The sequence below is a fragment of the Crinia signifera genome, chromosome 6 (assembly GCF_055691185.1).
Source record: "Crinia signifera chromosome 6, ASM5569118v1, whole genome shotgun sequence".
NCBI classification, from domain to species: Eukaryota; Metazoa; Chordata; class Amphibia; order Anura; family Myobatrachidae; genus Crinia; species Crinia signifera.
The window spans coordinates 205,652,249-205,679,951 of record NC_139222.1 but is presented as its reverse complement, the minus strand read 5'-3'; the positions used below and the strand labels follow the sequence as shown (position 1 = coordinate 205,679,951).

At 40.2% G+C, this 27,703-nt stretch overlaps 1 protein-coding gene across 2 annotated transcripts in view; it reads right to left on the bottom strand.

Annotated features, from left to right (window-relative positions):
• Nucleotides 1-27,703, bottom strand: part of CA10 (carbonic anhydrase 10 (inactive)) — a 322,195-nt gene that overhangs the window by 195,053 nt on the left and 99,439 nt on the right. The gene's annotated exons all lie outside the window — the stretch shown is intronic.

The following is a 27,703-nucleotide window of genomic DNA, read 5'->3' as shown; positions in this document are numbered from 1 at the left end:
CACAACCATTGAGCTCCATTGCATCACTGCAGGGTGATGTCATCAGACGTGTGTCTGAACAGTCAATTATACTTTACACTTGAGCCCATGCATGCAATTGGGAGCAACAAGTCACATGCCAAGTGGTAGAAATGTCCTCATATAACTTGTATAGCATTAAAAAGAGATTATATTACTGTACATATGGAGCTTGTGTCACTGCTGATTTGTGCATAATCTACTCGTGCCTGTAAAGGCTATATTTTATGTTCCTATCTTGAAAGGCGGGCTGTTGTTTGTAAGGCAATTTATGGACTCACCATCAAATTCTGTAATCACAAATATATATTTGTTAATGTCAAAAATTGTGATTAACAAATATAACTGGGACACTCATGGATTAAACAGGTTCGGTGGCTAAGTAAAATCAGGTGAAATGCAGCCAGCCACAGAATCTGTACAATTCATGTGTGTCCCAGTTTAAAGGGATAGTATGGTAGAGTAAGTCTCTGTTAAGGACAGGTTTGCCTACCTGACCCTCTCCTTCAGGGAGAAAATGCCCTGTTCCTGTGCTTCCCTGGTAATGTATGATTGTCATCACCTGTGGTGAGCTAGGTAATTGATAAGAAAGGTGTCTCACGACAGGTGATGGCAATCATACATTACCAGGGAAGCCCAGGAACAGAGCATTTTCTCCCTGAAGGAGAGGGTCAGGTAGATAACCCTGGTATAGGACCACAGACAAAGTGTATCATACTTGCCTACTTTCCTGGAAGTTACTGGAGACTCCCCAATACTTGGGTAGTACACAGCCTCTGTAAGAGCAGGCAGATCCCCCATATGGAGAGACAAATTATGGAAATATTGGTGCCTCGATGAGGGTGCCTGGCTAAAATAACCCATATCATGTCATATCATCTGTCTCTGCCCTCTAAAATGTCCATTATTGATTCCTATCCTGAGAAAAATCCTCATACACAGTCATAATCCTATTAAATGACACAAACAACAGATACATAGTGACTATTATAGATTAACATTATAGATAAACATGCCTTTAAAGATAACAATAACAACTAACACATTTCACAAAAATCACTCACATTTCAATGTGACAATGAATGTGATTTTTTTTAGGACATACAGTAAAATAGAGACTCTTTTAATAAAATGCGATATAGAACAACAAAAGACAACTGTATGAAGATCAGATCTACTGTATGTGGGGTAATTGAAAGGAAGAAAAGAGCTCAGACTGCTATGATCAGGTGTAAACTAAATATACTCTGGATTACAGTGGCAAAACGCATATGTTTATAATATAGAGAGTGTGATGTCTATAGTCCTGCTAGGAGGGGGAGTCGTCCACAGAAGCGATATTGCTGGCTTTTACTTAACTGATTCAAATTCGCAGGGAAGGAGATGTACCCCGTTGGGAGCAGGAGCCCAGCAGCAGATGACTCCATTGCCTCCCAGAGTTACGCTTCTGCTGGATTATTTTGGGATGAAGGTACATAATACAAACCAGATTATATGCAAAACTCTTGTGTGAAAATCTTTTCTGAAGAAAAGTGCATAATGGAATGGGTCAAGTAATTTTACTATAATTCCACATAAAATGTCATTGTTGTATTAAAAATACCATACCTAGATGCCTCTGATGAGGTTAATGTATTTACCAAACATGTAGGGCAAGTGACACTTACCAATATTGTGATATATTCCTCTGGCAGAAAAAAAAACAACATTACACGCTTTTCTGTTCATCTTCCATGGTTTCCAGATTATTCAAATGACTGCTTTTCTATACTACTGAAAGCTGGTAACTTCTTCATGTGCCATATACAACTTTTAAATTGGGACCCTTTCATCTCAAAACAAAAACTTATCATCAAATTTTGAAGTCTCTTTTGAATAAATGTTAAATATAGTATGGAGGCTACTGCTCAAAATGAGAACATCATGATTATTGGATGTTTTTATAGGATTTGTATTATCACAAGGCCAAAATATAATAGCCTGTGAACTTGCTGTGGAAAGATGTATCCTTGAGACCTACAGTGCCATTTATTTTTAAGGCAAAAGCTGGTAAATGGCAGTAAGTGTCAGTACTTTCCACTTTATATGCTCTTCCTATATGTACTTGTTAAGTTTATCACACCTACAACCAGAAACTCATCAAGTAGTAATCAGTGCAACAAAGGAGTTCTTCCACACCTCTTCCTTGATGTGGTGTCCTCCTCATTGTTATGCTATCTTGGTAGAATGAATACACTGCCATCTTAGCCTGCTTGAGTAGCAAAAGAAGGAGACATAGGGCCTGATTCTGGTTCACTCGCAAAAGCTAATTTTCTCTCTAATGGACAAAACCATGTGCACTGCAGGTGGGGCAGATGTAACATGTGCAGAAAGAGTTACAATTGGATGGTTTTTGTACTTCAAACTGATATCTATATTGCAGTGTAAAAATAAAGCAGACAGTATTTGCCCTGCACAGAAACAAAATAACACCCCCAAATCTAACTCTCTCTGCACATTACATCTGCCCCCCCCCCCTGCAGTGCACATGGTTTTGTCCATTAGAGAGAGAATTTGCTTTTGCAAGTGAATCATAATCAGACCCATAGAACAAGATCTAGGGCAAGATTTAATGCCGCCCGAGTTCATCGGCAATGCGAGCTGTCCCCCGAACTCGGACTTTTTTTTAAAGGGGACTTAACTTGCAAAGTATGGTTTTGCCTTGTAAGTTAATTCCCCTTTAAAAAATGTTCAAGTTCGGTGGACATCTCGCACTGTCGATGAACTCGGGCGGCATTAAATCTTGCCCTAGATCTTGTTCTATGGGCCTGGTTCTGATTCACCCACAAAAACAAATTATCTCTAATGGACAAAACCATGTGCCCCTACTTCTTTTTTAAACCACACTACTTGAGTTCAAGCAATTACATGGAGAGATAAAGGGACATAATGGATGGGTAAAACAAAAACAAGAGGTATAGAATTCTAGCATTTAATATGTCTTTATGTTATAGCACATAGGGGTAAATGTAAATGTTATTACATTTACCCTCTAGTGTGACAAAGCTACAAAAGTAAATACTAATGATCAAATTGTCTAATATATAATACGGAGATCGATTTGTTAATGAAAAGCAGCACTCCAGATATGATGGGATAATTTGTTTGAAAACCTAGCTACCAAATCATTTGTATCTAAAATGATGCTCTAAAAGTAATGCTGGGTCTCCAATAACATCTTCCTTTTATTCTTAAGTGGATATTATTTGACCATTAGTGTTCAGAGAGCAAATGGTAATGGCTTTTTGAGACTTCATGCCCCTGAGAGCTAGATGTGTATGCCTCATTTCGCTTTACTATACTGCAATACTGAGAACTTGCGGTATACTGGGTGGTAAAACAATATGTACCATATAAAACATAATTGTGTACAAGAACAGCAATTAAGCACTCAAATTCCATTATTCCACATCTCCGCCAGGATAATGATTGTATATAATTATGTTCATTCAATGTTCTCTTTATTATTACAAGATGTTGATCATTTAAAATGTTTACAGCCTATCAGCTTCATTTTCTCAGTTACAGTCTGCTGTCCATGGCATACATAGCTGCAAGTGTAAGCCACAACTGTGTAGTGTTAATGCTTGCGTTCAGCTCAAAGCTGCCCAGTGTTTTTGGGGAAGTGATGAATGGTGAGCGCTAATGTGCACTCCCGCATTATCGCTGTCCCTGCTGCTAATCTGCTGGTTGTACCAGCAGATGCGTGACGGGGTGGACGGCTTTCCATCGTCCACCGCTGGGAAAATTGCTAAAATGGACGAGAATCGCTCAGTATGTATGCACTGAGCAATTTTCAGCTCAGTGATTTTCCCCATCATCGCTGTCCATACAAGCTTGGCAAAATTGGCCAGTGTGTATGGACCTTTTAAGTTAGCCAAGCATCTGTGGCAGCTGGCCACACCCCCTCTGGAGATTGGCCACACCCATAAACATGGGCCCCTACCACTGCATTTCCCTAGTGAGCCCTTAATGGCACAGTATGATAGCATAATGTGTATTATACAGCTTAATCATTTGAGTGCCAACGATCCTCAAAATATCCATTAAAAAGCTCACAGCAACTGGGTGCAATATTTTTAACTATACTTAATTGACTGTCCTGTATTTGTATTTATTTGTAAAAAAAAAACAATTTAGCGGACAGTTTGAGGATCGCTCACAGCAACGTTGGTACTCAAAGGGTTAAAGTGACACTAAGGGTGAGATTTAATAGGATGAGATATTCAGAAAGTGAGAGATTTGGGAAGAAATCTCCAGTTTTTTTTAAAGCGGCAATCATTTACACTTCAAAATCAAACTGGTTTTTGCAGTGTAAATGATTGCCGCTTTAAAAAAACTGGAGATTTCTTACCAAATCTCTCACTTTTTGAATCTCTCATCCTATTAAATCTCACCCTAAATGCCTTGAATTAGTTTTACACAGTTGCTGCTAATTTAAATGCAGAACTTCCATTTCCAAGCCTGACAGTTTTCATATATTGTTATATCTCCCAGTAAAAATTGAAAGACACCATAATATTGTTGAAAAAAAAAACAGAGGACCACTGACTAGCTGTGAAATAGATTGAAGACCATTGGTTTAATAACAAAACTTCCGCTTAGAAAGCATGGTTTACCTATAAAGGGCAGGCTTTGCCATGCCCTCTGAACCAACCAGTTTAACACCAGCTGCCCGTACAGCACCTCCCTATACTTTCTCAATGGCACCATCTTTATTGTGATAAATTTGAAAAGATGCCTTCAGGAAAGTAGCAAAGACTGTGGCAATATGCATTACTGTATTTTATAATATACAGTAGAACAATGTGACCAATGTGTGGCTTGCTACATGGTGGGCTGCGTTGCACATGTGGTCTCCCTGCCCTTAAATAATGTATCTGCTAGATCGTAATAGATACTGACTTTTTCAGTAATAGACATTGATGGTTGTAAAAAGCTAAAGATACATATCTGGCCACACAGTAACATTGGTGCAGCAGGTGCAGTACACCAGGGCCCCTGAGGAAAAAGGCCCACTAATGCCCCTGCTATCCTCTTCCTGTCACCCACTGTTTCTCCGTGTCATACTCTGTCTACTCCTGCATCTCCCTGTCACCCACTGCCTTGTTGCATATTGTGAACTTCGGTTGGTGTGGAGGAGGGTGCCAAAATTCTATTTTTGCACCTTGGCTCACCACCCACAAGTTCTGCCACTGCAGCCACTATAACTATGGTAACTATGTTACCTGTTACTATGTGCTGTATATTGTCTTTTGCATCATTAAAAGTAATTTCATAAATAAATATGAAAATAACAAATATTTTAAACTACCAGCATTATAGCCGGTGGTAGAAAATGATGTAAACCAAAATACAAAACACATATTTTGAAAAAGAAATTGATGCTACAAATCCACATGGAATCCATAAATGGATCAAATGATGTAAAAAAAAGTTCACTGAAAATAATTATTTAAAAAAAGTTCACTGAAAATATTTACCCTGTGGCTAAGGACGTATAATTTATCAACATAATTTTCTAGAGAAAATTTCACACCTGTATAAATAGATGTCACATATCTTCCACATTGGTTGATATTTTCCAAGTGACACAATAAAGGTGTTAGGAAGATCTTTCCATTAAGCATTAAGCATAATACTCCACAGTAAAAAAAAAGAAAAAATAGAAAAAAATCACTGTAAACCAAACATGTCAGAAAAACTGTTGCTGCCTAATATTATTTCCATTATGCCCATGTCGGCGTAGGGGCTCGGTGGCTCGCTGCGCTCACCACACTATATAAAATCAACTCCACGCAGACATGGATAGTGGGGGTATGAAAAGGTCGGAGGACGCGTACCGACGCCCCTCGCGGGCTCGCTGAGCTCGCCACGCTTCGGGTTGGCGTTGATAGTGGGGGTGGCGTGGGGTGCATTTAACATTGTAAGCACCCATTAGGGTGCTTATACAATTAAAAATCTTATAGGGGGGCCAATAGACCTTGAAAGCACCCATTAGTGTGCTTATACAATTTAAAATCTCATCTCATCTCATCGTATGCCATATACAATGGTATACAATTTTAAATTGTATAAGATCGGGTCCCATCGCAGCACATCTCATCTCATTGCATACCATCTTAAGCCTTATGGTATGCAATGAGATGGGAGCCGTGATAGTACACAAGTACCTAGGAATGAATGCAGCACGTTTGAAAATGTGACAGTTAGTAATGACTGCAGATGTGCACCAGCCAGGTAACCTGGAAAACGTGGACCGTTGGTAGATCTCGAGGACCGGTTTGGCCACCACTGTTTTAGATTGTGTATATAATGAAATGTTAGAATAGTTCTTATAGCGTCTATTTATCAAAGACATTATGTCCTTATAGTGTGCAGAAGCTGCTGCCTCCACATGTTTAAATCAGAATTAAGTAACATCCCTATTTAGTCGAGACATACTGTTAAGTATATATGGAATGGATCATTGGGCCAACCCTAATTTGGTTGAAGGTCAAAAGGTAGACCCCATGTGGTCTACATGGCATAGGTGGACAGAGTCAAAATTTTAACAGGGTCATTAGGTCAACATGAAAAGGTAGAAGGTAGAAAGTATAAATAAATAAAAAATAATGCACTATGACCCTTATTCAGATCTGCAGTGCACATAGTTTTGCCCATTTTGAGAACATATTTGTACTGCGATCAGATCTGAATAAGGGCCTATATGTGTCTATAACTGGTGTTAATTTTCAGGTGCACGCTACAAATTTTGGTAATAAGTCTTGTACAGTTGTAATAATCACATTGTTGTAATATTAATGAGCAGAATGGAGTCTGATTACCATTAATGCAAGTCTCTTACTGACAGTATCTAATGTTTCTGCGTGTGGTCTTACAATGTGTTACGTTGACCAATGCTGATTCTTTTTAAGATCTTATTGTTATGTATCATTAGTATATAGCTATAATTCGATGTCTCAGTGTTTACATTTAGAAAATGTTTTCCCTTGTATAATTCAAGCTTGCTAATAGTCCTTTGAACTTTGCTCCCAGAAAACTCCATAAAAAGTATATGTGTGAGTTTCTTATTGGTTGTTCTAGAAACAGCAACATTTATAATGCAGTAGATGTGATAGCAGCAACTGTGCATGTATTATTCCCAATTGGTTGTGTACAAAGTTGTACGAGGAAACCTGTAGCTATTTTAGATTTTTTTTGGCTATTATTAAAGAAGAGCTATATTCATTTATGAGGATGCCTCAGCTGTGAACTGAATGCAGTATTCAGAATTGATAGGAAGACTCTATGAAATGTATGTCACTGAAATTGTCAAAGGCTTATGTGACAGAATAAGATTAATCTTCACATTTATATAGCAATTTAACGAAAAAAATGGAATAAACATTTTAGCCAGTATTCTGCACAGACCCGTAAAGGAAAGCAAATGTATCATCTATGCATATGTCTAGTGTCCGTGATTCTCCGAAACACTGCCATCTGCTGGCAGAGAGTGAAACTACTTCTCTTTCTCACACATGCACAAACACAGAAGGTCGCAGATTAGCTTTCAAAGCCTTTGCTTTGAGTAGGCTTATTAGTTTCTTCATATGTATTATATAGTGCCAACATATAAAATAGTGTTACACAGAATATTTAAATATCCTACTATATTTACACAAATTGCATAGATATTTCTCAACAGCCAGTTAAAGTACATTTTGACTTGTGGGGGGAATTCATGTAAATTCAGACAGAGCTTGCAAATTCCACAATTATAGGGCCCTGTCAGAATTGATCCCATGACACAAGCAGTATAGGAAAACAATATTAACCATAATTTCCGACATATTCATTATGTTTATAAAACAAAATGTCCATGGTCCCTACATTTCACTCTTTTCCTATTCCGAGACTACTGTTAACTTTTGTTCTGAAAAGAAACCAGGTAATTTTTATAGAACAAGCGCCTATCAGGTGAGCATGCAGGGGGGTTCCTAGTACTTAGAAACTCCTCCTTGGTAGCCAATCCATTGGCACAGGGGAACTATTTATCTAATCTGAAGTTTCAGCTCAGGTATGCTGTATCTGCATTGTTTCATTTCTAGGATAGACACAGTGTGAATTCACACGAGATATGCTCTGCAAATAGGTGTAAGTTCAACTCTGAATCGAGCTCCCCAATGTTCAATACATTACTTACTTTTGAAAATAAGTTTCAGGGAGATTATAGTTTGTAGTGGAATACTCCCATATGTAGCACAGCACACTGTTGAGGGAGCCTGCTGTGTTCCTCTCAAAGGGCATGTCTAGCTCTACCTATGGGTGAATCTATGCATATATATTTCTATAAAATATTAGTAATAATATCTTTTGGGAAATGTTGTTAGTATTAATACTAGCTGTGAAGGCAGGCGCCGGGCCACCATTTTTGGGGTCGCAGCAACTCGGTGACACATCGCGCGGCATTTTAACCCACCCAGCAAATAATCTGGAAACTCCTCCATTGTCCAGACTGCACCCTCCCAACACATAACACCGCCCTTTTGCTGTCCCAATCTCCACTCCCGCGCCACCCCCACCACCACCACCACCACCACCAGCAATTAGACTGCGGTCACATTTTCCTGAATGTAACAACAGTTTAATCAACCTTGCAAGTGTCCCGCTGCATGCATGTTTGCGCAGAAGTGCGATTATATCTGATTTACGCACTTTAGTAATCTAAGCCCAGTATACATGATAAATGTGATACCTATGCAATAAATTCCAAATGCACATTGACCAAATCCCCTCAATCCCCTCTATACCTACTTGAAAAGCAAGTACTGTTACCTTTTTTCGCCACCATTTTTATAGTGTCTGGATGACTGATAGTTAGCAGGCACTGGAAAATTTAATTCCCTATAATTATTTGGTACTTGTTTCCTAGAACGGCCACACCGATGTTGATCGGGTCGGTCGCATGCGATGCGACCGACGCGATGGTCCCGATTTTTACATTGATTGAAATGTGAATAGGGTCCCTGGGACCCTATTTAACATTGGATTCAATGTAAAAGTCTCCCCAGACCCCAATTTTAACCCCCTCAACGGCACCCCACGATTGACGCCAACCCGAAGCGTGGCGAGCGTAGCGAGCCCGCGAAGGGCGGCGGTACGCGTTCTCCGACCGTTTCATACCCCTACTATCCACATCGGCGTGGAGTTGAGAATATAAAGTGTGGCGAGCGCAGCGAGCCACCGAGCCCGAAGCGTGGCGAGCGCAGCGTGCCCCGCGAGGGGACGCATATAAATTCACAGGTATACGCGTCCCCTCGCGGGGCTCGCTGCACTCGCCACGCTTCGGGCTCGCTGCGCTCGCCACACTTTATATTCTCAACTCCACGCCGCCGTGGATAGTAGGGGTATGAAAAGCTCGGAGGACGATTGTGGCCGTTCTAGGAAACAAGTACCAATTATTTTTATTCTTTGTTTTCCTATTATTATTTTTTTGCATTTTTTGTCTGGCCAGACAGAGGGCAATATCTATGATCCACTGCGGACAGCATTTAAAATCAGCTGGATCCATATGTTCTTCCACAAAGGTCTCAGACAGCAATCTATGGGCTGTCTCATAAATCAGCAGCTGTGTTATACTAGTTAATTAATTAGTATTATATGCATTTGGTTTTTAATATCTGTTTCTATGATTGGCCAGTGAAATATATCAGTTTAATAAATTTTACTATTTTTTATATACATTGATTGTAGCGCGTTATACTTATATACTTTGCTACCACTTTGGGAATTGGCTTTTCCCTTTTTCACGCTGCAAGAACCTTACACATATAGGAGACCTGTGTTTCTGTATATACAGGTTGAGTATCCCTTATCCAAATTATTCCGAAAACCATACATTCCAGAAAGTTTGGCATTTAAATTCAGTATCTGACATAGTACACAAACTTTGTTTCATGTTTTGAAACCTTGTTTTATGCACAAATAAAATATATTTGTGTGTATTTCATGTGTTTAATGTGTTTGTACAACATAAATGCAAGATACCTTAAGATATATCATTGAAACATAAAAATATTCTGAAATATGGAATAATCTGCTATCCAATCTGCTTATCCTGAGCATTTTGGATAAGGGATACTCAATTTGTATACATAATTTTGTTTTCTCCAACTATAAATACGTAGTTTGGTATATACACATATACATTTAAATTAAGTAAAAAATTAATGGAGTTTTGTGTCAACTGAAGAAAGCGCTGATATAATACTGTTTAGTCTTTCTGTTAATCATATTTATTGGTCTCATGAGCTACTCTGAAGAATACTGGTTGAGATCCTGATAGTATTTATTTAAACAGGTTGTTCTTATTCCACCACAAAGAACTACTTTTAGAGCACACTTATCGAGGTAGTCATTGTTTCCATATTTTAGATGTATATTGTTCAGATACATTTGACCCTATTTATCACCTAAAAACATTGATTTACTACATGTCAAAGAAATGACAGCTTACATTATCTCTTGGAAAAAATGGATTGTAATTCTTTTTGTGGTAATGTCCGTTTTGTCTGTTCACAGGAAGGACATTTTTGTTCATTAACATTGGGAGTAATATACAGTATCTAAGATTGGCAATAACATTTTTCAATCACAGTTCATACCCGCAGCAGATGCTGTAGTTCGCACACACACACACACACACACACACACACACACACACACACACACACACACACCAGAGATAAGACCAGTGACTGCACTGGCTAAACTGTGACTGGCAGTGACTTCCTATTGGAAGTCCGACCTGCCACTCACCCAAGGCAGTCCCATTGGGAGCTGTTTCCTCCCTCTGGGATGCCTCTATGGGCTGCTGCAGGGGCAGCTCATAAAAACATACTGTATGTGCAGTACCGAGGATGATACTGCACATGTGCCAGACCCATGACCGTGAATATGGTATTATTGGCTGCTTCCAAAATAATCCCTAGAGGCTGGGAGCCAGCGCATGTGCAGTACCAAAGCTACTGCACATGCAGCAATCTCACAACCATGACAGGGTGTCTGGACAGGAGTCGGGGACCAGCGGGCACAAGCAATGATGGCAGGGACCATCAGCGGTGGCAGCAGCAGTCCACCACTGGATAAATCAACATTGTGATCATGTACCCCACTGTGCTCTGCTGCTATACAATCCTCTAAGTCAGCGTTCGCCAACCCGTCGCTCGCGAGCGACGGGTAGCTCGCCGGGTGTTTTAGAGTAGCTCAATGACCTCCTGCCGCGCAGCGAGTCCTTGCTTGGCGGCAGGAGGTCAGGAAGTGAGTTAATGCCGCGTCTCTGTACCTGGCGGCGGCGGCAGTGACCTCCTGCCGCGCAGCGGGTCCTTGCTTGGCGGCAGGAGGTCAGGAAGTAAGTTAATGCCGCATTTCTGGACCTGGCGGCGGCAGTGACCTCCTGCCGCGTAGCGCTTCCTCTCCTGACGTCCCCAACATGCCGCACTTATCGACGCCCCCACAGCCTCTGCTTAACTCTGTTAGGTAATTTTTTTTTTTTAAACTGTGTGTGCGCAACTGTTTACTGCTTAATGGGCATCATGTGTATGACATATGTTTAATGAGTCATTAAACATATGCCACACAAATAATGCCCATTTAACATATGCCCCACACCTTGATACTCATTAATTAATAATCATCAAGGTGTGTGGGGCATATGCCACACACATGATGCCACACACTTGATGCTCATTAATAATGAGCTTCACGCTGTGGGTCATTTGTATAATGGGCATCATGTGTGTGGCATATGCCCCAGATACCTTGATGATTATTAATTAATGAGCATCAAGGTGTGGGGCATATGTGTAATGGGCATCATTTGTGTGGCATATGTGTAATGAGCATCACGGTGTGGCATATGTATAATGGAGCATCATGGTGGGGCATATGATTAATGGAGCATCACGGTGGGGCATATGATTAATGGAGCATCACGGTGGGGCATATGATTAATGGAGCATCACAGTGGGGCATATGTATAATGGAGCATCACGGTGTGGCATATGTATAATGGAGCATCACGGTGGGGCATATGTATAATGGAGCATCACGGTGGGGCATATGTATAATGGGCATCACGGTGTGGCATATGATTAATGGAGCATCACGGTGTGGCATATGTATAATGGAGCATCACGGTGTGGGGCATATGATTAATGGAGCATCACGGTGTGGCATATGTATAATGGAGCATCACGGTGTGGCATATGTATAATGGAGCATCACGGTGTGGCATATGTATAATGGAGCATCACGGTGTGTGGCATATGTATAATGGAGCATCACGGTGGGGCATATGTATAATGGAGCATCACGGTGTGGGGCATATGTGTAATGAGCATCACGGTGTGGCATATGTATAATGGAGCATCACGGTGTGGCATATGTATAATGGAGCATCACGGTGTGGGGCATATGATTAATGGAGCATCACGGTGTGTGGCATATGTATAATGGAGCATCACTGTGTGGCATATGTATAATGGAGCATCACGGTGGGGCATATGTATAATGGAGCATCACGGTGTGGGGCATATGTATAATGGAGCATCACGGTGTGTGGCATATGTATAATGGAGCATCACGGTGTGGGGCATTTGTATAACGGAGTATCACGTTGTTGGGCATATGTATAATGGGCATTGTGTGTGTGGCATATGTATAATGGAGCATCACGGTGCGGGGCATATTTATAATGGGTATCACGGACTGCACTGTTGAGGGCATATGTGTATCACACCCCCATTTTCCATGGCCGCACCCCATGTGGCTACAGCTCTTAGAGAGCTGACCATGCCCCCATAGCGGAAAAAATGGGGGATGTAGCCTCGCAGGAGTTCCACGGTAGTAGCTGAACCCTCTAATTTTTGGCGCGTGCCTTCGGCACGCGCAGATGTCTCTTCTCCTCTATCTACAGTGTTGGGAGGTATGTTTGTGACATATTGGACATTGCAGTGTGTGCCATATTATGTCTGGGGCATTGCAGTGTGTTTTTTTTTATATTATGCAGATTTTTTAACATTTTTTACTTTAGTAGCTCTTCGGGCGGTTTATTTTGTCGCGAGTAGCTCCCGACCCAAAAAAGGTTGGAGACCACTGCTCTAAGTGTCCTGTGTGTCCTCCTAAGTGCCCAACAAGTGTCCTGTGTGTCCTCCTAAGTGCCCAACAAGGGGTTGCTGAGAAACAACAGCAGTGGCTGCTCAGCAATAACAGTAATAACTGCCGGAATCGCTGTCCTTGCTAAGACCTCCTTGGTCGAATTGAGGACTTTTGATTTACAATCCAGAGAATCAGAAATCTCCCACAGGATGCAGAATAGTGAGATAGGATAGCTAAATGTCAGCAATTTTGGGTTGTACATTTTTACTCCAGAGAGTAGGACAACCTCCTAGATCCTGTTCCTGTTCTTGTGAAGTAGTCAGAGGGAGATTTAGAAAATAGGATTTACATTTCAACAAGACCCACCACCACTGAACAAAGAGGAAATTTGAATAATCATACAGTGCAGGCATGGCCTTGACAAAGCCAGCCAACCCACCACCACTGAAAAAAACATGCAATTGATATAATCATTCAGTGCTTGACAGAACCAGTTCTAACCAATTTGATACCCTAAGCAAGATTGGGGCTGGTGCCCTCTAGTTCTGCCTCTGACCCAGCACCCGTCTGCCAGCATAGCACCCATCACCCATCAGAACAGATTACAGCCAGGAACACCCATCACCCCATACCAATCCTCATTTTGGTATCCTTGCCAACAAGACCATTGGTGCCCCCACTAACCAAAGTTTAAATAGTTACAGTGAGCAGTGAAAGCATGCTGGTGATGGGACCTGGTCACACAATAGTACCCCTAATTCACATTATGCTACACAGAAGTGCAACCTTATTCATATTATATTACAAAAGAGTGTCCCTTATTCGCATTACACCACACAGTATTGTCTGTTATTCACATTATACACCATCTTATTTACATTACACCACACCATATTGCTCCTAATTTACATAACAGCACACTATATTACTCCTTATTCACATTATACCACAACATATTGACCCTTATTCAAATTACACCATGCCCTATTGCCCCTTTTTCACAATATATCACACAGTACACCACAGTAGTGCCATTTATACACATTACATTATGTAGTAGTGCACCCTATATGCATAGAGCCACACAATAATAGTGTCCCCTATACACATAATGCAACTATCTATCTATCTATAGACGTGCACACCTTGAAACGTCATATATCATGCAGTTTACCACTTTCTAAAAGCTTTTTTGAACACAAGCAGTCTCCAAGTGCCTCTACCTTCAATACACACACACACACACACAATACACAATACACACACATACAACAGTTAATATTCTGCACACTTGTCCTCATATAGAGTAAACTAGCTGGGGTGCATCCCATGGATTAATAATCCCTAATATATCTCATAAGCAGCAATACATATTTAACTCTTACCAGAGCACATACCACACTTTAACAACACACATTTCTAATCTATGATACAAATTACAAAAAGAAAGATATTTATTCATTAATACTACTAAATTAAATAAATATATTTTTTATTTTTAGACCAATAAGGATGTTATAATTGGATTAACCAATACAGGTCGAGTATCCCGTATCCAAATATCCGTTATCCGAATTATTCCGAAATACGGACATTCCAGAAAGTGAAAAAAAAAATTTTTTTTGCTAAAAACTCACTGGGGACATTTGTAACAGCATCACTGGGGACATGATATGTAACTGGCACTATATATGTGCAAGACAATGATTGCTTGGCATTCAAATTCAGTGCTGAGATAGTACACACATTTTGTTTCACGTTTTGAAACCTTGTTTTTTGAACAATTAAAATATATTTGTGTGTATTTTATGTGGTAATAAAATATATTTGTGTGTATATTATGTGTTTATACAGCATACATGCAAGATACTTCAAAATACATCATTGAAATATTAAAATATTCCGAAATACGGAATAATCCGTTATCCAAAATTCTCCTGGTCCCGAGCATTTTGGATACGGGATACTCAACCTGTATTGTAAAAAGTATTTCATTCATTAGGGTGCAAGATATTTGTAGTCATGAAGAGGTAATATATCTTTAGCAACTAAGGGGCCTCATGAGTATTTAAGTTATGTAGGGCAAGCTCCAAATATTGCTCTGAAAGATCATAAAATTACATTACCGATCTTGAACTGAAAGAAACAGGAGCAGCAGCACATGGGGTTAAAAGTAGGTTCAAAGTGAAGAGATACAATATTAAATCCAATCTGACAGTTTAAGGTTAGGCATTTAGAGCAGAAGCATTTTGTAAGATTAATAGGCTGAAATAAGAGATGTAAGGTATTGATACCAAGGTGAAACACATGACGGTATCTGTCAAAGTGCGGTGACAGGATAAGAATATATAAAACCCAATTGTCTGAATTCTGACCTGCTAAAATGCTAAGTAGCATGTGCTCCTCTTTGGATTAAAGCAATCCAGGTAAAATACACTTAAATTAAAATCTCACATGCAATATTAACAAAGGAGCAGATAGAAAGCTCTTGCTGAAACTGCTTTCATGAATTAAAGTTTAATATTTCCTGGCAAATTGTAAGAGGGCAATTTACAAAGGAGCGGTTGAAAGAAGAGAAACAGGAATGGATATATGTTACGTGAAAAAAAAATGCAACATAAAAAAATCAATAAACAAGGTCATCTGGAATTGGTTGACCAACATATTGTAACGTACATTAGACAGAGTGTAAGCAAGGAGGTAAAAAATTTAAGTATAGGGCATGATTCAGAGTTTTCGCAAATTGAAAGATTTTGAGCAGTTGCTGCAATCGATCTACGCATATGTAAAGGTGTCTTTAAGTGATTGACAAGAAGTGTCCATTTAGCGGTGGGAGATGGTAGTGGCAGCAAAAACGTTGGGGCATGTTTATGCTGTGAGTTGTGACTTTGTATGCAGAGAAACAAGCGCTTGTCTCCATAGCCAGATTAAGGGGGGGACACAGGGCATACTGTTCCCTGGGCCCCCCTCTGTCAAGCTATCCTTCCGGTTAGTGCACAAAGACAACAGTAGCTCTCCTGATTCCTGTCCCAGTGTATAAGTAGAACAGAGGCTGCAGCTATTCTTGCATGTGACAAGATAGATGATACCTTAGAATTATATTTTTCTATGTGTATTTTAAGGTTATTTAAGTTGTCTTTGTTCCACTACAAGAAAGCTTTATAAAATAGTTGGCTCTTAGTTAGGTGAGGCCATAAACAGTACCCAGGCATTATTAAACTATTAGTTCACATTGAATATACTCCAGTGGTTTAAATTTTATATACACAAACTATGGGGTGTATTCAATGTCTGTCAAGCTCGTTATTTTTGGCAAGCTTTGTTGTTTTCTCGATGAGAGGTTGCCTATTCATTGTGTAATTTTCTTGACTATTCGAGCAGAGCTCGCCTGATTTGGTTTTCGGTTTCCTCAACTGTCGAGTTGAACATTTCTTGAGTTGTCGAGTTATTTTGGTAAAAATCTGTGAAGATAATTCCTGCAGCCTCTTCCCTCAAGTTTAACTCGACAATTCTTTCTGTTGTGACAAGGGAGTTTCTCTTGTTGCATGTCCAAAAATTGTGTTAAGTGTCTATGCAGGATTCCCTAATGTTTGTAGTGCTTCTCTGGGTACTCTTTACTTAGAAGGGCGCCCACGATTTTGATCGTGGGCATCGTTAGTAAAAAATCTCGGGCATCTCGGGCATTGAATGCACTAAAAAATCGGGTGCGATCAACCGACGAGATGCCCGAGATTTCCCATAGGGAACAATGTTAAATGTCTCAATTGACCCAATTTTCCTGTTCAATGCCTCAATTGACCCGATTTTTCCATAGGAAACAATGTTAAATGGGCCACAGAGGCCAAATAGGCACCCTGAAGTGTATAATGGCCACCCGAATTGTTAACGCCACCCCACGATCAACGTCAACCCGATGCGTGGCGAGCGCAGCGAGCCCGCGAGGGGCGGCGGTACGCGTCCTACGACCTTTTCATACCCCCACTATCCACGTCGGCGTGGAGTTGAGAATAGAAAGTGTGGCGAGCGCAGCGAGCCACCGAGCCCGAAGCGTGGCGAGTGCAGCGAGCCCCGCGAGGGTACGCGGACAGCTGTGAAGCCCGCGAGGGGACGCGGATACCTGTGAAGGTATCCGCGTCCCCTCGCGGGGCTCGCTGCGCTCGCCACGCTTCGGGCTCGGTGGCTCGCTGCGCTCGCCACACTTTCTATTCTCAACTCCACGCCGATTGAGGCATTGAACAGGAAAATCGGGTCAATTGAGACATTTAACATTGTTCCCTATGGGAAATCTCGGGCATCTCGTCTGTCGCATCGCACCTGATTTTTTAGTGCATTCAATGCCCGAGATGGCCGAGATGGGCGCCCTTCTAAGTAAAGAGTACCCTTCTCTGTTTATATGGTATGCTTTATTCCATTATTCCATTGTCAGAATCAGTTTTCAGCATTTGTTTAAATTATTCCATTTGCCATGTAAGAATTATTCACTTTTTTCTGCTCACCTTTTATGTTCACTGTACCAGATTTTGCCCATTAAAATTCTTCTGTATACATGTCTATTTTTGTCTACTTCTGGTTTGACCAAACACCTATGTTGAGGTCCCTTGTATCCATGCTGGGGCAGAATTACCCAAGATTCAATGTTTGTTGTTGCCATTTTCTTTGTTTACTTCTCCCACAATGCACTCTGTTTACCTCCGAGCACTCACTCCTGTACTGAGACTTCAGGGAGATACCAGCATTGTGCAGTCTGCTGATCTGGAAACGTTTTTTATAGGAAAATTTGCGTTTTTTAAAAAGATATCTACATTCATATCATTGACTACAAAAATGGAGCCTATCTCTGACACAATTGCCACTTTCCTCTTTGAACTTCTTGTGGTCAGACGTCTTCATCAACAATAGGGAAGAACTCGAATTGTCGAACTAAATTTTCATAACAAGCAAAATGAGAAAAACAAATGCTCGACAATTTGGACTGTTACTGGTGGGATTAAATCTCCCAACATGACCCATGCCAGGAGGGCCAAAATCCTCTCTACATGGATTCCCTCTTACATTAGTATTGCCATCACCTGTGTTGAAAATACTTTATTATAAACAAAAACACAGGTGACACCAATAATATATTAAGAGGGAAGTCCAGTTAAAGAGTATTTTGGCCCTCCTGGTGGGTCATGTTGTGATCCCCCATTGTCGGAGCCTCACTGCCTTAAGTGTCCCGGGCCCCCATCCATCTTTGCCTGTGTCATTACTGTCGTATCTAGTCTGCGTACCTACTTGACCAGTTGATTTCCTTGGTTTTGAAGTTAGGCTGCTAATGTCTATGCAATTGCAAATAAGTTTTTTTTATGGCTTCAGTGAGTGTCTATTTATATTCCTGGGCAGCAGCTTAATTTGCTAACAGTACAGTTTGTTTGCCTAGAAAATCGCACTTCCATTTGCATTAGCGTACAACTCTGAATCAGGCTCAAAAAACATACAATATAGACGTCTTGCAGAAGTAATTCTCCTTCACATAATCTTTAAATGGACATAACCTTTGCTTACATCTGGTGAAGAGCCTATGGGTAGAAGGCATGGCAAGAACCCCCATTTTTATCACTGATGGGTCCAGGAGATGCAGGCTGCCCCTGTAGGTGTCCCTGGCTGCAGTACCAACTTCTACACTGTGACAGGAGCCGAGTGTATCACTCAGCTCTTGAATAGCACCTAGGTGTCATCTATCGGCTGGTGATCCGAAGGGCGTGACAAATTGATATTGAATTGAAATCAGAGGTTAGGCACATGCAATTTGTCACTTTTCACCCAATTTCTCTGCATGATTTGTCAGAATTGCATGAAAAGTACCCAAATCGCACTAGTATATGGTCAGCTTAAAAGACCCACTGAAGAAAAGTCATACTTTTGCTATCTAGCATTATTTCTACTAATTAAATACTATAAAACCTGGTCTATTTGTTGTTTGCAATGTCTAAATTTCGATTATCTTCAAATACGAGAACATTTTTTAATTCTGCTGTCAGATACTCTTGGGATGAAAGCACAATCTATTCTGTCCTTCCTCGGAGTGGATGAAGAGCTACAGCAGTACAATAATAAGTTAAAACACAGCAACATGACTTGGCGGCCACTGGAAATCCTACCCTGAAGGTAAGGACAGAAATAATTAAATACCAGCTCTCAGTGATGAAAGAAATAGAGACACAGAGTTCAATGACTAAAGATATATCTACTTGCTCACCTAGTTTGCCAATCTAAAATTGTCTGCAATTCATTTTGTGGTTTAATCCATCACAATGATGAATGCTTTCAAATAAATTATTACCTGTCTTTATTGGGTTTAGTGGATATTTACAGTTAAAAAGTTATCAAGAAAAAACAATCACATTCATGGTCTGCCTGGTCTCTCTATTCATACTTCCGAATGCATAACCCACAGATCCATTACTTACCCCTGCCCATTACTTATAGCTGCCACAACATAAATCATAGTGACTGCAGGAAGAAGCATATGGTGACACAGTGACAGGTTCTAAAGGTTAAGTAACAGAAGTACCTTTTTTAACACTTTGAGTAACCAGGTATCCAAGTGTCTGAATTATATAACATGTCCCTGAAATCCCTTATTTAATGCAGTTCAGGCCACTGATCCTCAACAGAGGATTGTGAGGCTTAATGTAGGCTTGTTTAGTATCTGACTGGCTGGGTATATATTTATATTTAAACTATTGCTTTTATATCTGATGAATTTCAATATATATTCTGTATTTAATATAGATGACCCATTTACAAATGTTGCAAACTTTAATTGACAATTAAACATTCATTTTAATAACTTTTCACTTAGTTTCAAATTTGGTTTAAACAAAGCTAATTCCATAGCTATTTAGCTAACCAAACTCATATGCAATGATCTGTCAGCTTGGTTATAGTCTGATCAATATGATTCACGTCCAGTAATGATCAACCAGGACTGATTTTACGATGACTGCTATAGTCATACATATTTCTTTGCATATTAACCAACCTTACTCATATGCATTCCAGATCGCACCTTATTACCAGTTTCATGCCGGTTTGTTGACGGTTCGACCCAGTAATAAGTGTGATCTGAAAGGCTTTACCAGGTCCAGCAACCTGGGAGCAACCCGACATTATGAACTGGTAAAAAAAAGACACGTTCATTGCTGGGTTGCTGTGCAGTGTGAAAGGTTTAACCAGGTCGAACAACCCGGTTCTCTTTCACACTGATGGAGGGGGCAGTGCTTGGGGCAGTGTTAGCTCCAAGCGCCGCCTCCTCCCCACCCCAGATGACACTTCACCCCGCCCCCACATGACTTCAGTGGGCCCGGAGTACTGCTGGGTCACTGAAGAGGATGTAGTGAGCAAAATGAAGGGTCGCACTGCAACTGAACCATTTCAAAGTCTGGTGTGACCCTGCATTTTGCGATCTGAAAGCAGTATCAATCTAAAAGTTGTTTGATTTGTTCACCAAACAATCTCCTCTGTGTTGTGTGCCAGATGTTCAATGAATGCTTCATAAATATATCTGTCCATGTGATGGCAGGTTTGGCCTATGATAAAAGTCTACAGTTCACTTAAAAAATCTCACATTTCTATGTACACAATACCACATTTGCAATGTTTTGATGTTAGGGTGCGAGGAGTGTGAGTTTGTCCAAAAATGGACGTATTTTTAAAGCGACAATCATTTAAAATGGGAAAACCATGTGAATACGCTTTAAAAACATCGGCATTCTTGGAAAACTTCCACAGCTTCAGCTTCTCGCACCCTATTACATTTACCCCAATGTATCGCTTAGGTGGGATTTGTGTATCTAATGTCAAAGAAATACATTTGAAATGTCAACAAGTCTCGACAACAAGTTGTAGACTAAATGTATATTGTTGTGTCCTCTAACTATCCTATACTATCCTAATGGAACTATAGTTCTGGTTTAACTCCATAGAGTCCATGGAAACCTACAATTTGAGCTATTTTATTAATTTTAATAATTACAAGCGTTACTTTAATTTTATTTATTTGTATTTAATAATTGTTGCAATACATTGTAATATAATATTATTTATTCATTTTAATTTAGCTTTTTTTATTCACCTTTTCATGATTCCCTATTTAATGCTAATCACTAAATCAATCACTTATTATTTTACTTTCTTTACTTTGCATTAGACCATTTTCAGTGATTTGCATATTATCTACCTATAGTATATTAGTTTCTAACCATATAACTGTTTTCATATCCCTGCTTCCACCCAGATCATTTTATTGTACATAACTGTATTATTTGGTTATACAAAAAATACCCCTTTGTTAATATAATTGATCTGTATAACAGTCCTTTGTTTTGCATATTTCTTGTTCATGTAAAATGCCATTGTTCCATTTAATAGTGACCCAAATCCATTCCTTTCTACTCATACAACTGTCACCATGACTACCTTCATTGCTCTTTATATTTTTATATACTGTATATTTTCTATTTCCAGTTCTATTAATGGGTAACCAATATATTTTCCTTTCCATCCCATTGCACTATAGTGCATTCTCACTTTATGCCATTGCTCCTATTACCTCCCCTCTACACATCAACTTTCTCTCTATAGCTCTTTCTGCTTTGAACCTAACTACTCTATTTAACCCTTTTGAATCTATCCCTATCCTTTTCTGTCCAATAATTTTTTGTATATTTTATAGTACTGTACAAAACGCATATTTATGCAAAACATCCATTTCTCAGTGCTGCAGAGAAAATTGGCGAGGAGAGGGAGAGTAGTGGCAGGAAGGGAGTTCGGCCACCAGGCGGCGGTGTTACAAGGCTCGCAAATCACGAACAAATGCTTCTGAGCCGACCAGAATGAAGGCCAAAGTCTCATCTCTTTGATGTGGGAAAGTGAAGTCTCCTTGCAGGAAGAAAGAAATTGTGAACCGTCCCATATATCAGCAAATACCAATATACAGTAAATGCATCCTCTCCACTCCTTTATTTTATTTATTTATTATACTAATTTATAGAATAAAATCTACTTGGTCCATAGCCAAGTTTAAGGTTTCACTTGTGTCTAATAAATAAATATTACCATTACTCTAGGGTACAAGCCTAAAATATCATATCCTATGATAGGTCCCAAGAGTCCCCATAAAGATAACTTAACCTTCCAAAATGTTCCCAGAGGAGCATTGCGTGACTACAGCAGGACATCATGACATCACATGGACCTGGCCACAATCTCAAAGTCCCTGTGATATTCCTTGATAGGATGAAAAATGTTTGTAAAGTAAAGTGGGCAGTCGGTTTACATTAAATGTGACACAGGAATTAGTATGCAATACCGATGTTCATGCAGCTGAGCATTTATTGGTAGACTGTGCACCTGCCAAGGTGCTCTATAGATGCTTCCTGCAATCAGGGGCAAAAATATATTGCTATGGCTTATCAGAGGGAGGAGGGCCCCAAACCGGTATCTTCCCTAGGTCCCCATTAGGTCTAAATCTGCCTCTGTGACCACTCCACTGATTTCAATGCAAGCAAATGCATATGAACATACCCGTGAATAGTCATGGGCACACTACTTATGGTAAATAAATCACATTTATTGCAACTCACTTGCAGGATGAACGGAGACATAACTGTAGCTGTATGTATGTTATTGTATAATGTTCTGTACTGTCAGCTGTTATTCTGTACGGCTTCACTTTGTGGTGCCTTATAAATAAATCATGATGATTGTTATAATAATAATAGCAACAACATATTAAAAATACATGGGTTAGGGAAGTATACCTTTTATATCATTATCAGCAGAAAAGCAAACTTGACATTTTGTAAACATGTCACATTAAATGCTATCATAAAGTAACTAGCATAAAGTAGGATGTGTATTTTCCCAGAGCTGAACTGGTGTTTTTTCCATACTTAAGGAAGATATGAACTGGATGTGACAGGGGGATATTGATTATCTTTGAAAAGTTTAGTTTGCGCGATGCTGACACAAGGCCAAGCGTGGTGGCCTAGTTCTATTTCCACTTCTCTGTGACTCTGACACATTTTTAATTACTGTCATGTAACACTGAAATCTACTACACAGGTGACAGTATTTTATTTTTTCTTCCTACTACCCACCCAGTTATTCATTATTTATTTTATTAACAGTTATTTATATAGCGCACACATATTCTGCAGCGCTTTACAGAGAATATTTGAACATTCACATCACTCCCTGCCCAGGGCCGGATTTGTGACTAGGCCCGTGAGGCACAGGCCTAGGGGCGGCAAGGCAGGCTCCTGTGAGGGTATGCCACTGCACCTTCTTGAAGTTTTTTTTAAGTTTGACACCCCCCCCCCCGCTGTTTACTTCATGTGAATCTTGTCTATAACGGTGCCGTAAACAAAAGTTAAAGTCAAAGTTGTAAGAATTATCATACAGTGAGTTGTGAAGGTTGTTTTCATTCTCACAAATAAAACTAAAACAGTTGTTCCTGATCATGAATCTCTCTCTGGTGATTAAGAAGGTGGGTCCCAACTACCGCGAAGCAAAGAACCTGAGCAGCATCTATTACTGTCCGGCAGTACAGAGGTAATAAGCACCTAACTCCCAACCATGCACTGCAAATGCATACCGGCACTTTGCAACCCCTTGACATCCACAGATTTATTAAGCCTTAACAAGAGATAATGCAAGGGTGATATTGGGGCAAATGTATTTACCAGCGTTAAGTGCATTTCTGCACTTAACACTGGTTAACTGGGGGGGATTATGTAATGTAATAACCTTGCACCTAATGTGCGCTAGGGACAGCCCACCGAGCAACGTTCGGCGGGGCTGTCCCCTGTAATCCCCCCCAGTATTTAGCGGCCGGGGCAATGTATTAAGAGACCCCCAGGCATTAAATGGCCCCCGCCGCAACGCTATCTCAGGGCTAGCATTGTTCTATCCTCAATGCGGGGACAACACTAGCCCTGCTGCTGGCTCCGGACTGCATTGGAGATCTCGCGGTTATAGCAAGATCTCACGCATTCCCAGTACTGCCGGGATGGGGAATGTAGGACTGCGCATGCGCAGGGACGCCAGGGGTGCCGATAAGGAGAGCCATTACTGCTGGGCATAACGGCTCTCCTTATAGACTGGGGGGGAATAATACATTCGGCCGCTATGGGTGCCCGCTTCTCCACTTTAAGCAGGAGAAGCGGGACACGTTATTTTAAAAAATATTAATGGCAGATTGATACATCTGCCTCAAAGAGAGATAAACATCCAACTAGTCACCTCCTAACTGCCATGTTACAGGCTATGTTTGAAAAAAGCCAGTAAGGAGCTGATTGGCTGGACGTTTATCTCTCTTTATAACCCTTGCATTTATCTCTTGTTAAGGCTTAATACATCTGCCCCAAAGATAGATAAACACCCAGCCAATCAGCTCCCTACTGACTTTTTTCAAACACAGCCTGTAACTTGGCAGTTAGGAGGTGATTGGCTGGATGTTTATCTCTCTTTATAACCCTTGCATTTATCTCTTGTTAAGGCTTAATACATCTGCCCCAATGATTGCAGCACTGGCAGGCCACTGTAGCTATCTCCTACAGTATATCAAGTGCATATTGAGGCTGCATTTTTTTTCCCGGTTGATAAGAGAGAATCTTTTATTGTAATATATGTTAAAGAAAACCCTTTTTGTGTCACATTTGCACTCTCACTTTTTTGTGACAAAAAAAAAAAAGGTCAAAAAGATCCAAAACATTGATCTAGTAACGAATGAGCAAAAACACTGCTGGATGTTAGGCAGGTAATGAATGCTTCTTTTTTCTTTCAGTTTTCAACTGCTCAGAATGTAACACATTTTTTGCTTTTATTGTAAATGCATGCACACTGTTACTGAGAATAAATCCATTTCCATCTTTTTGTTATTTGACAAAACACAGTCAGACATCATTCACAGCATAGAGGATGAAGAAGCAAAGACCTACTCTTAAATGATGGGAAGGGGACGAATCATGCTCTGAATTAATGCTTACATGTAAGGTTTCTTACTGCTCTAAATGCTGTGTATTTGATCCCTATTGTCTTAGAGGAAATGCACTTAATCCAAATGAATGGGATTAACATTTTAAGCACAACCACTTGGCTTTGCACCTAGGAAGAAAATTGGAGATTCATTTAAGAGATTAATGAATGTGTCTACTTTCAGGGATGTCAGAGGTAAAAAAAACAGCCAAGCAGACACTTGTAGCAATTGACAAGAATATTTTACAAGAGAACATACTCAACCAAGACCTTAACGAATAAGGAAGGGATGGGGAACCTTCGGCCCTCCAGCAGTTCTGAAACTATACATCCCAGCATGCCTTGTTACAGTTTTGCTATGTGTCCATGCTACAACTGTTGCAAAGCATGCTGGGATGTGTAGTTCAACAACAGCTGGAGGGCTGAAGCTTCTCCATCCCTGGAATAAAGGCATTTCAACAATACTTAATTTAAGGGATTTATTCATATGCTTTATGTTTTTGTCAGGTATTTTGGGTATCATTTTTATTTTGCTTTATATTTTCATAATTTATGTTCCGCAAAGAATGAAAAAATGAATTTGCTAATTATTCATATGATCTGTCTTTGCTGCCCTGTGAAAATAAGTAAATTGTTCTAACATATACAGTATAATGCGTGCAAAGGATGCAGTGGGTGGTTGTCTGAAGTGGATGCAATTTATCCATCCTACTAAGCATGAAACATGCGGCTGTAGGCTGACACACTTTTCAAGTGTTACAGTAATGGCACAAAAAAAAAATCTACAATAAAACCACATAATGTAACATTCAATAATGTGACAGTAACACCAGAATATACATTAGTATCTGTTCCCAAGACATTTCTTGATGTCAATTTGCTTTTAAGGCACTTCTTTCACATCTACAGTACTTTGCTTACAGCGTACTCATTCAATGTGTTTACATTTTGCTTCTTATTATGATTCAGGGCTTACATTGGAAAAGGAACGTACTCGGTGATTATGTATTCAGCAACACCTTTCACCACCTAATAACAGGTCATTCCATGGTAACAAACATTACATTTTTGCCCATATTGATACTATGAAATGTAATTTTTTGAGCATGTGTTTTGATTATTTTGTGCAAAGTAAATGTTGTTTGTGTGGTACATGATATGCTTTTATTTTGACGCAAAGCTTGAAAACAGGTAACAAACGTTACATGAAAAGGACATTTTCATGGAATGACACAACAGCGAACTAATATAAGCAAAATACTATATTGTATTCTCCTGACACAGAAACACAGTTCAGATGTATTAAGCCTTAACAAGAGATAAATGCAAGGGTGATAAAGAGAGATAAACGTCCAGCCAATCAGCGTCTTACTGACTTTTTTCAAACACATCCTGTTACGTAGCAGTTAGGAGGTGATTGGCTGGACGTTTATCTCTCTTTATCACCCTTGCATTTATCTCTTGTTAAGGCTTAATACATCTGCCCCATTATTACATATCATGGGCATCACAAGCCTTGATGAGACCCAGTGCGGGTGAAGGACTCAGAGCACGCCACTAAAAGAGAGGCATGTCTTTATGGGAATGGGCGCAGCTTTGCTGAAAGGGGCATAGCCTTATGACCTGACCCTCCTTTTTATCACTCTGGAGATCCCATACATGGTGGGCTGCCTCAGGAGACTGACTGTCTGCAGTGCTGGCCCCAACACTGTGACAGAAGCAGAGTGCTAATGTTACAGCATACCTCCCGACAGTAGCGATTAAACGGGGACAGTCCCGCTAAATGGATATTGTCACGTTATCCCACCCATGGGTCGCAGTGTCTGTCGCGCAGTGGGGACAGTTGGGGGGGCTGGTTATCACTGCATTCAGTGATCACAGCAGCTGTTATCACTGAATAAATGCAAAGTTATGAGACAATGCCTACCCTCCATGATCTCAGACCCCCTATTTATTTATCTAGTTATTAACAGTTTCTTATATAGCGCAGTATATTCCATTGGAATGAGGGCCCTGCTCACAAGCTTACAATCTATAGGGATATACGCATTGATACACAAGGATAGATATTCTTTATTGCATAGTCCACCAGAATGCAAAGGTTCCTGGTGTGCTGTATGATACGGTGACCCAGCAGTTTGGCCAGGGGTCAGGAGGATGGACAAGGTAAAAAAGAAAGAGATGATATGTGTGGCCTGTACAGTGGGGATGTGATTGTATAGGAACAGTATATGTGATTGGACGGCCATGCCTCTATTGTAGCAATCGGCTACTGTCACTGAAGAGAAGCCAGCATTTCGGTCACCTCTATGGGAGCAGCCTACATCTCCTTGACCCCCATAGTGACACCACTGTTACATATAAATATTTGCCCCATTCCTGGCCATGGGTATTTCAAGCCTTTGTGACCTGACCACATTCACAGTTTTGCTATTTTTTTCATAAACTGTCAATCATTTTTAACTGCTTGTACCTAAGAAAATGT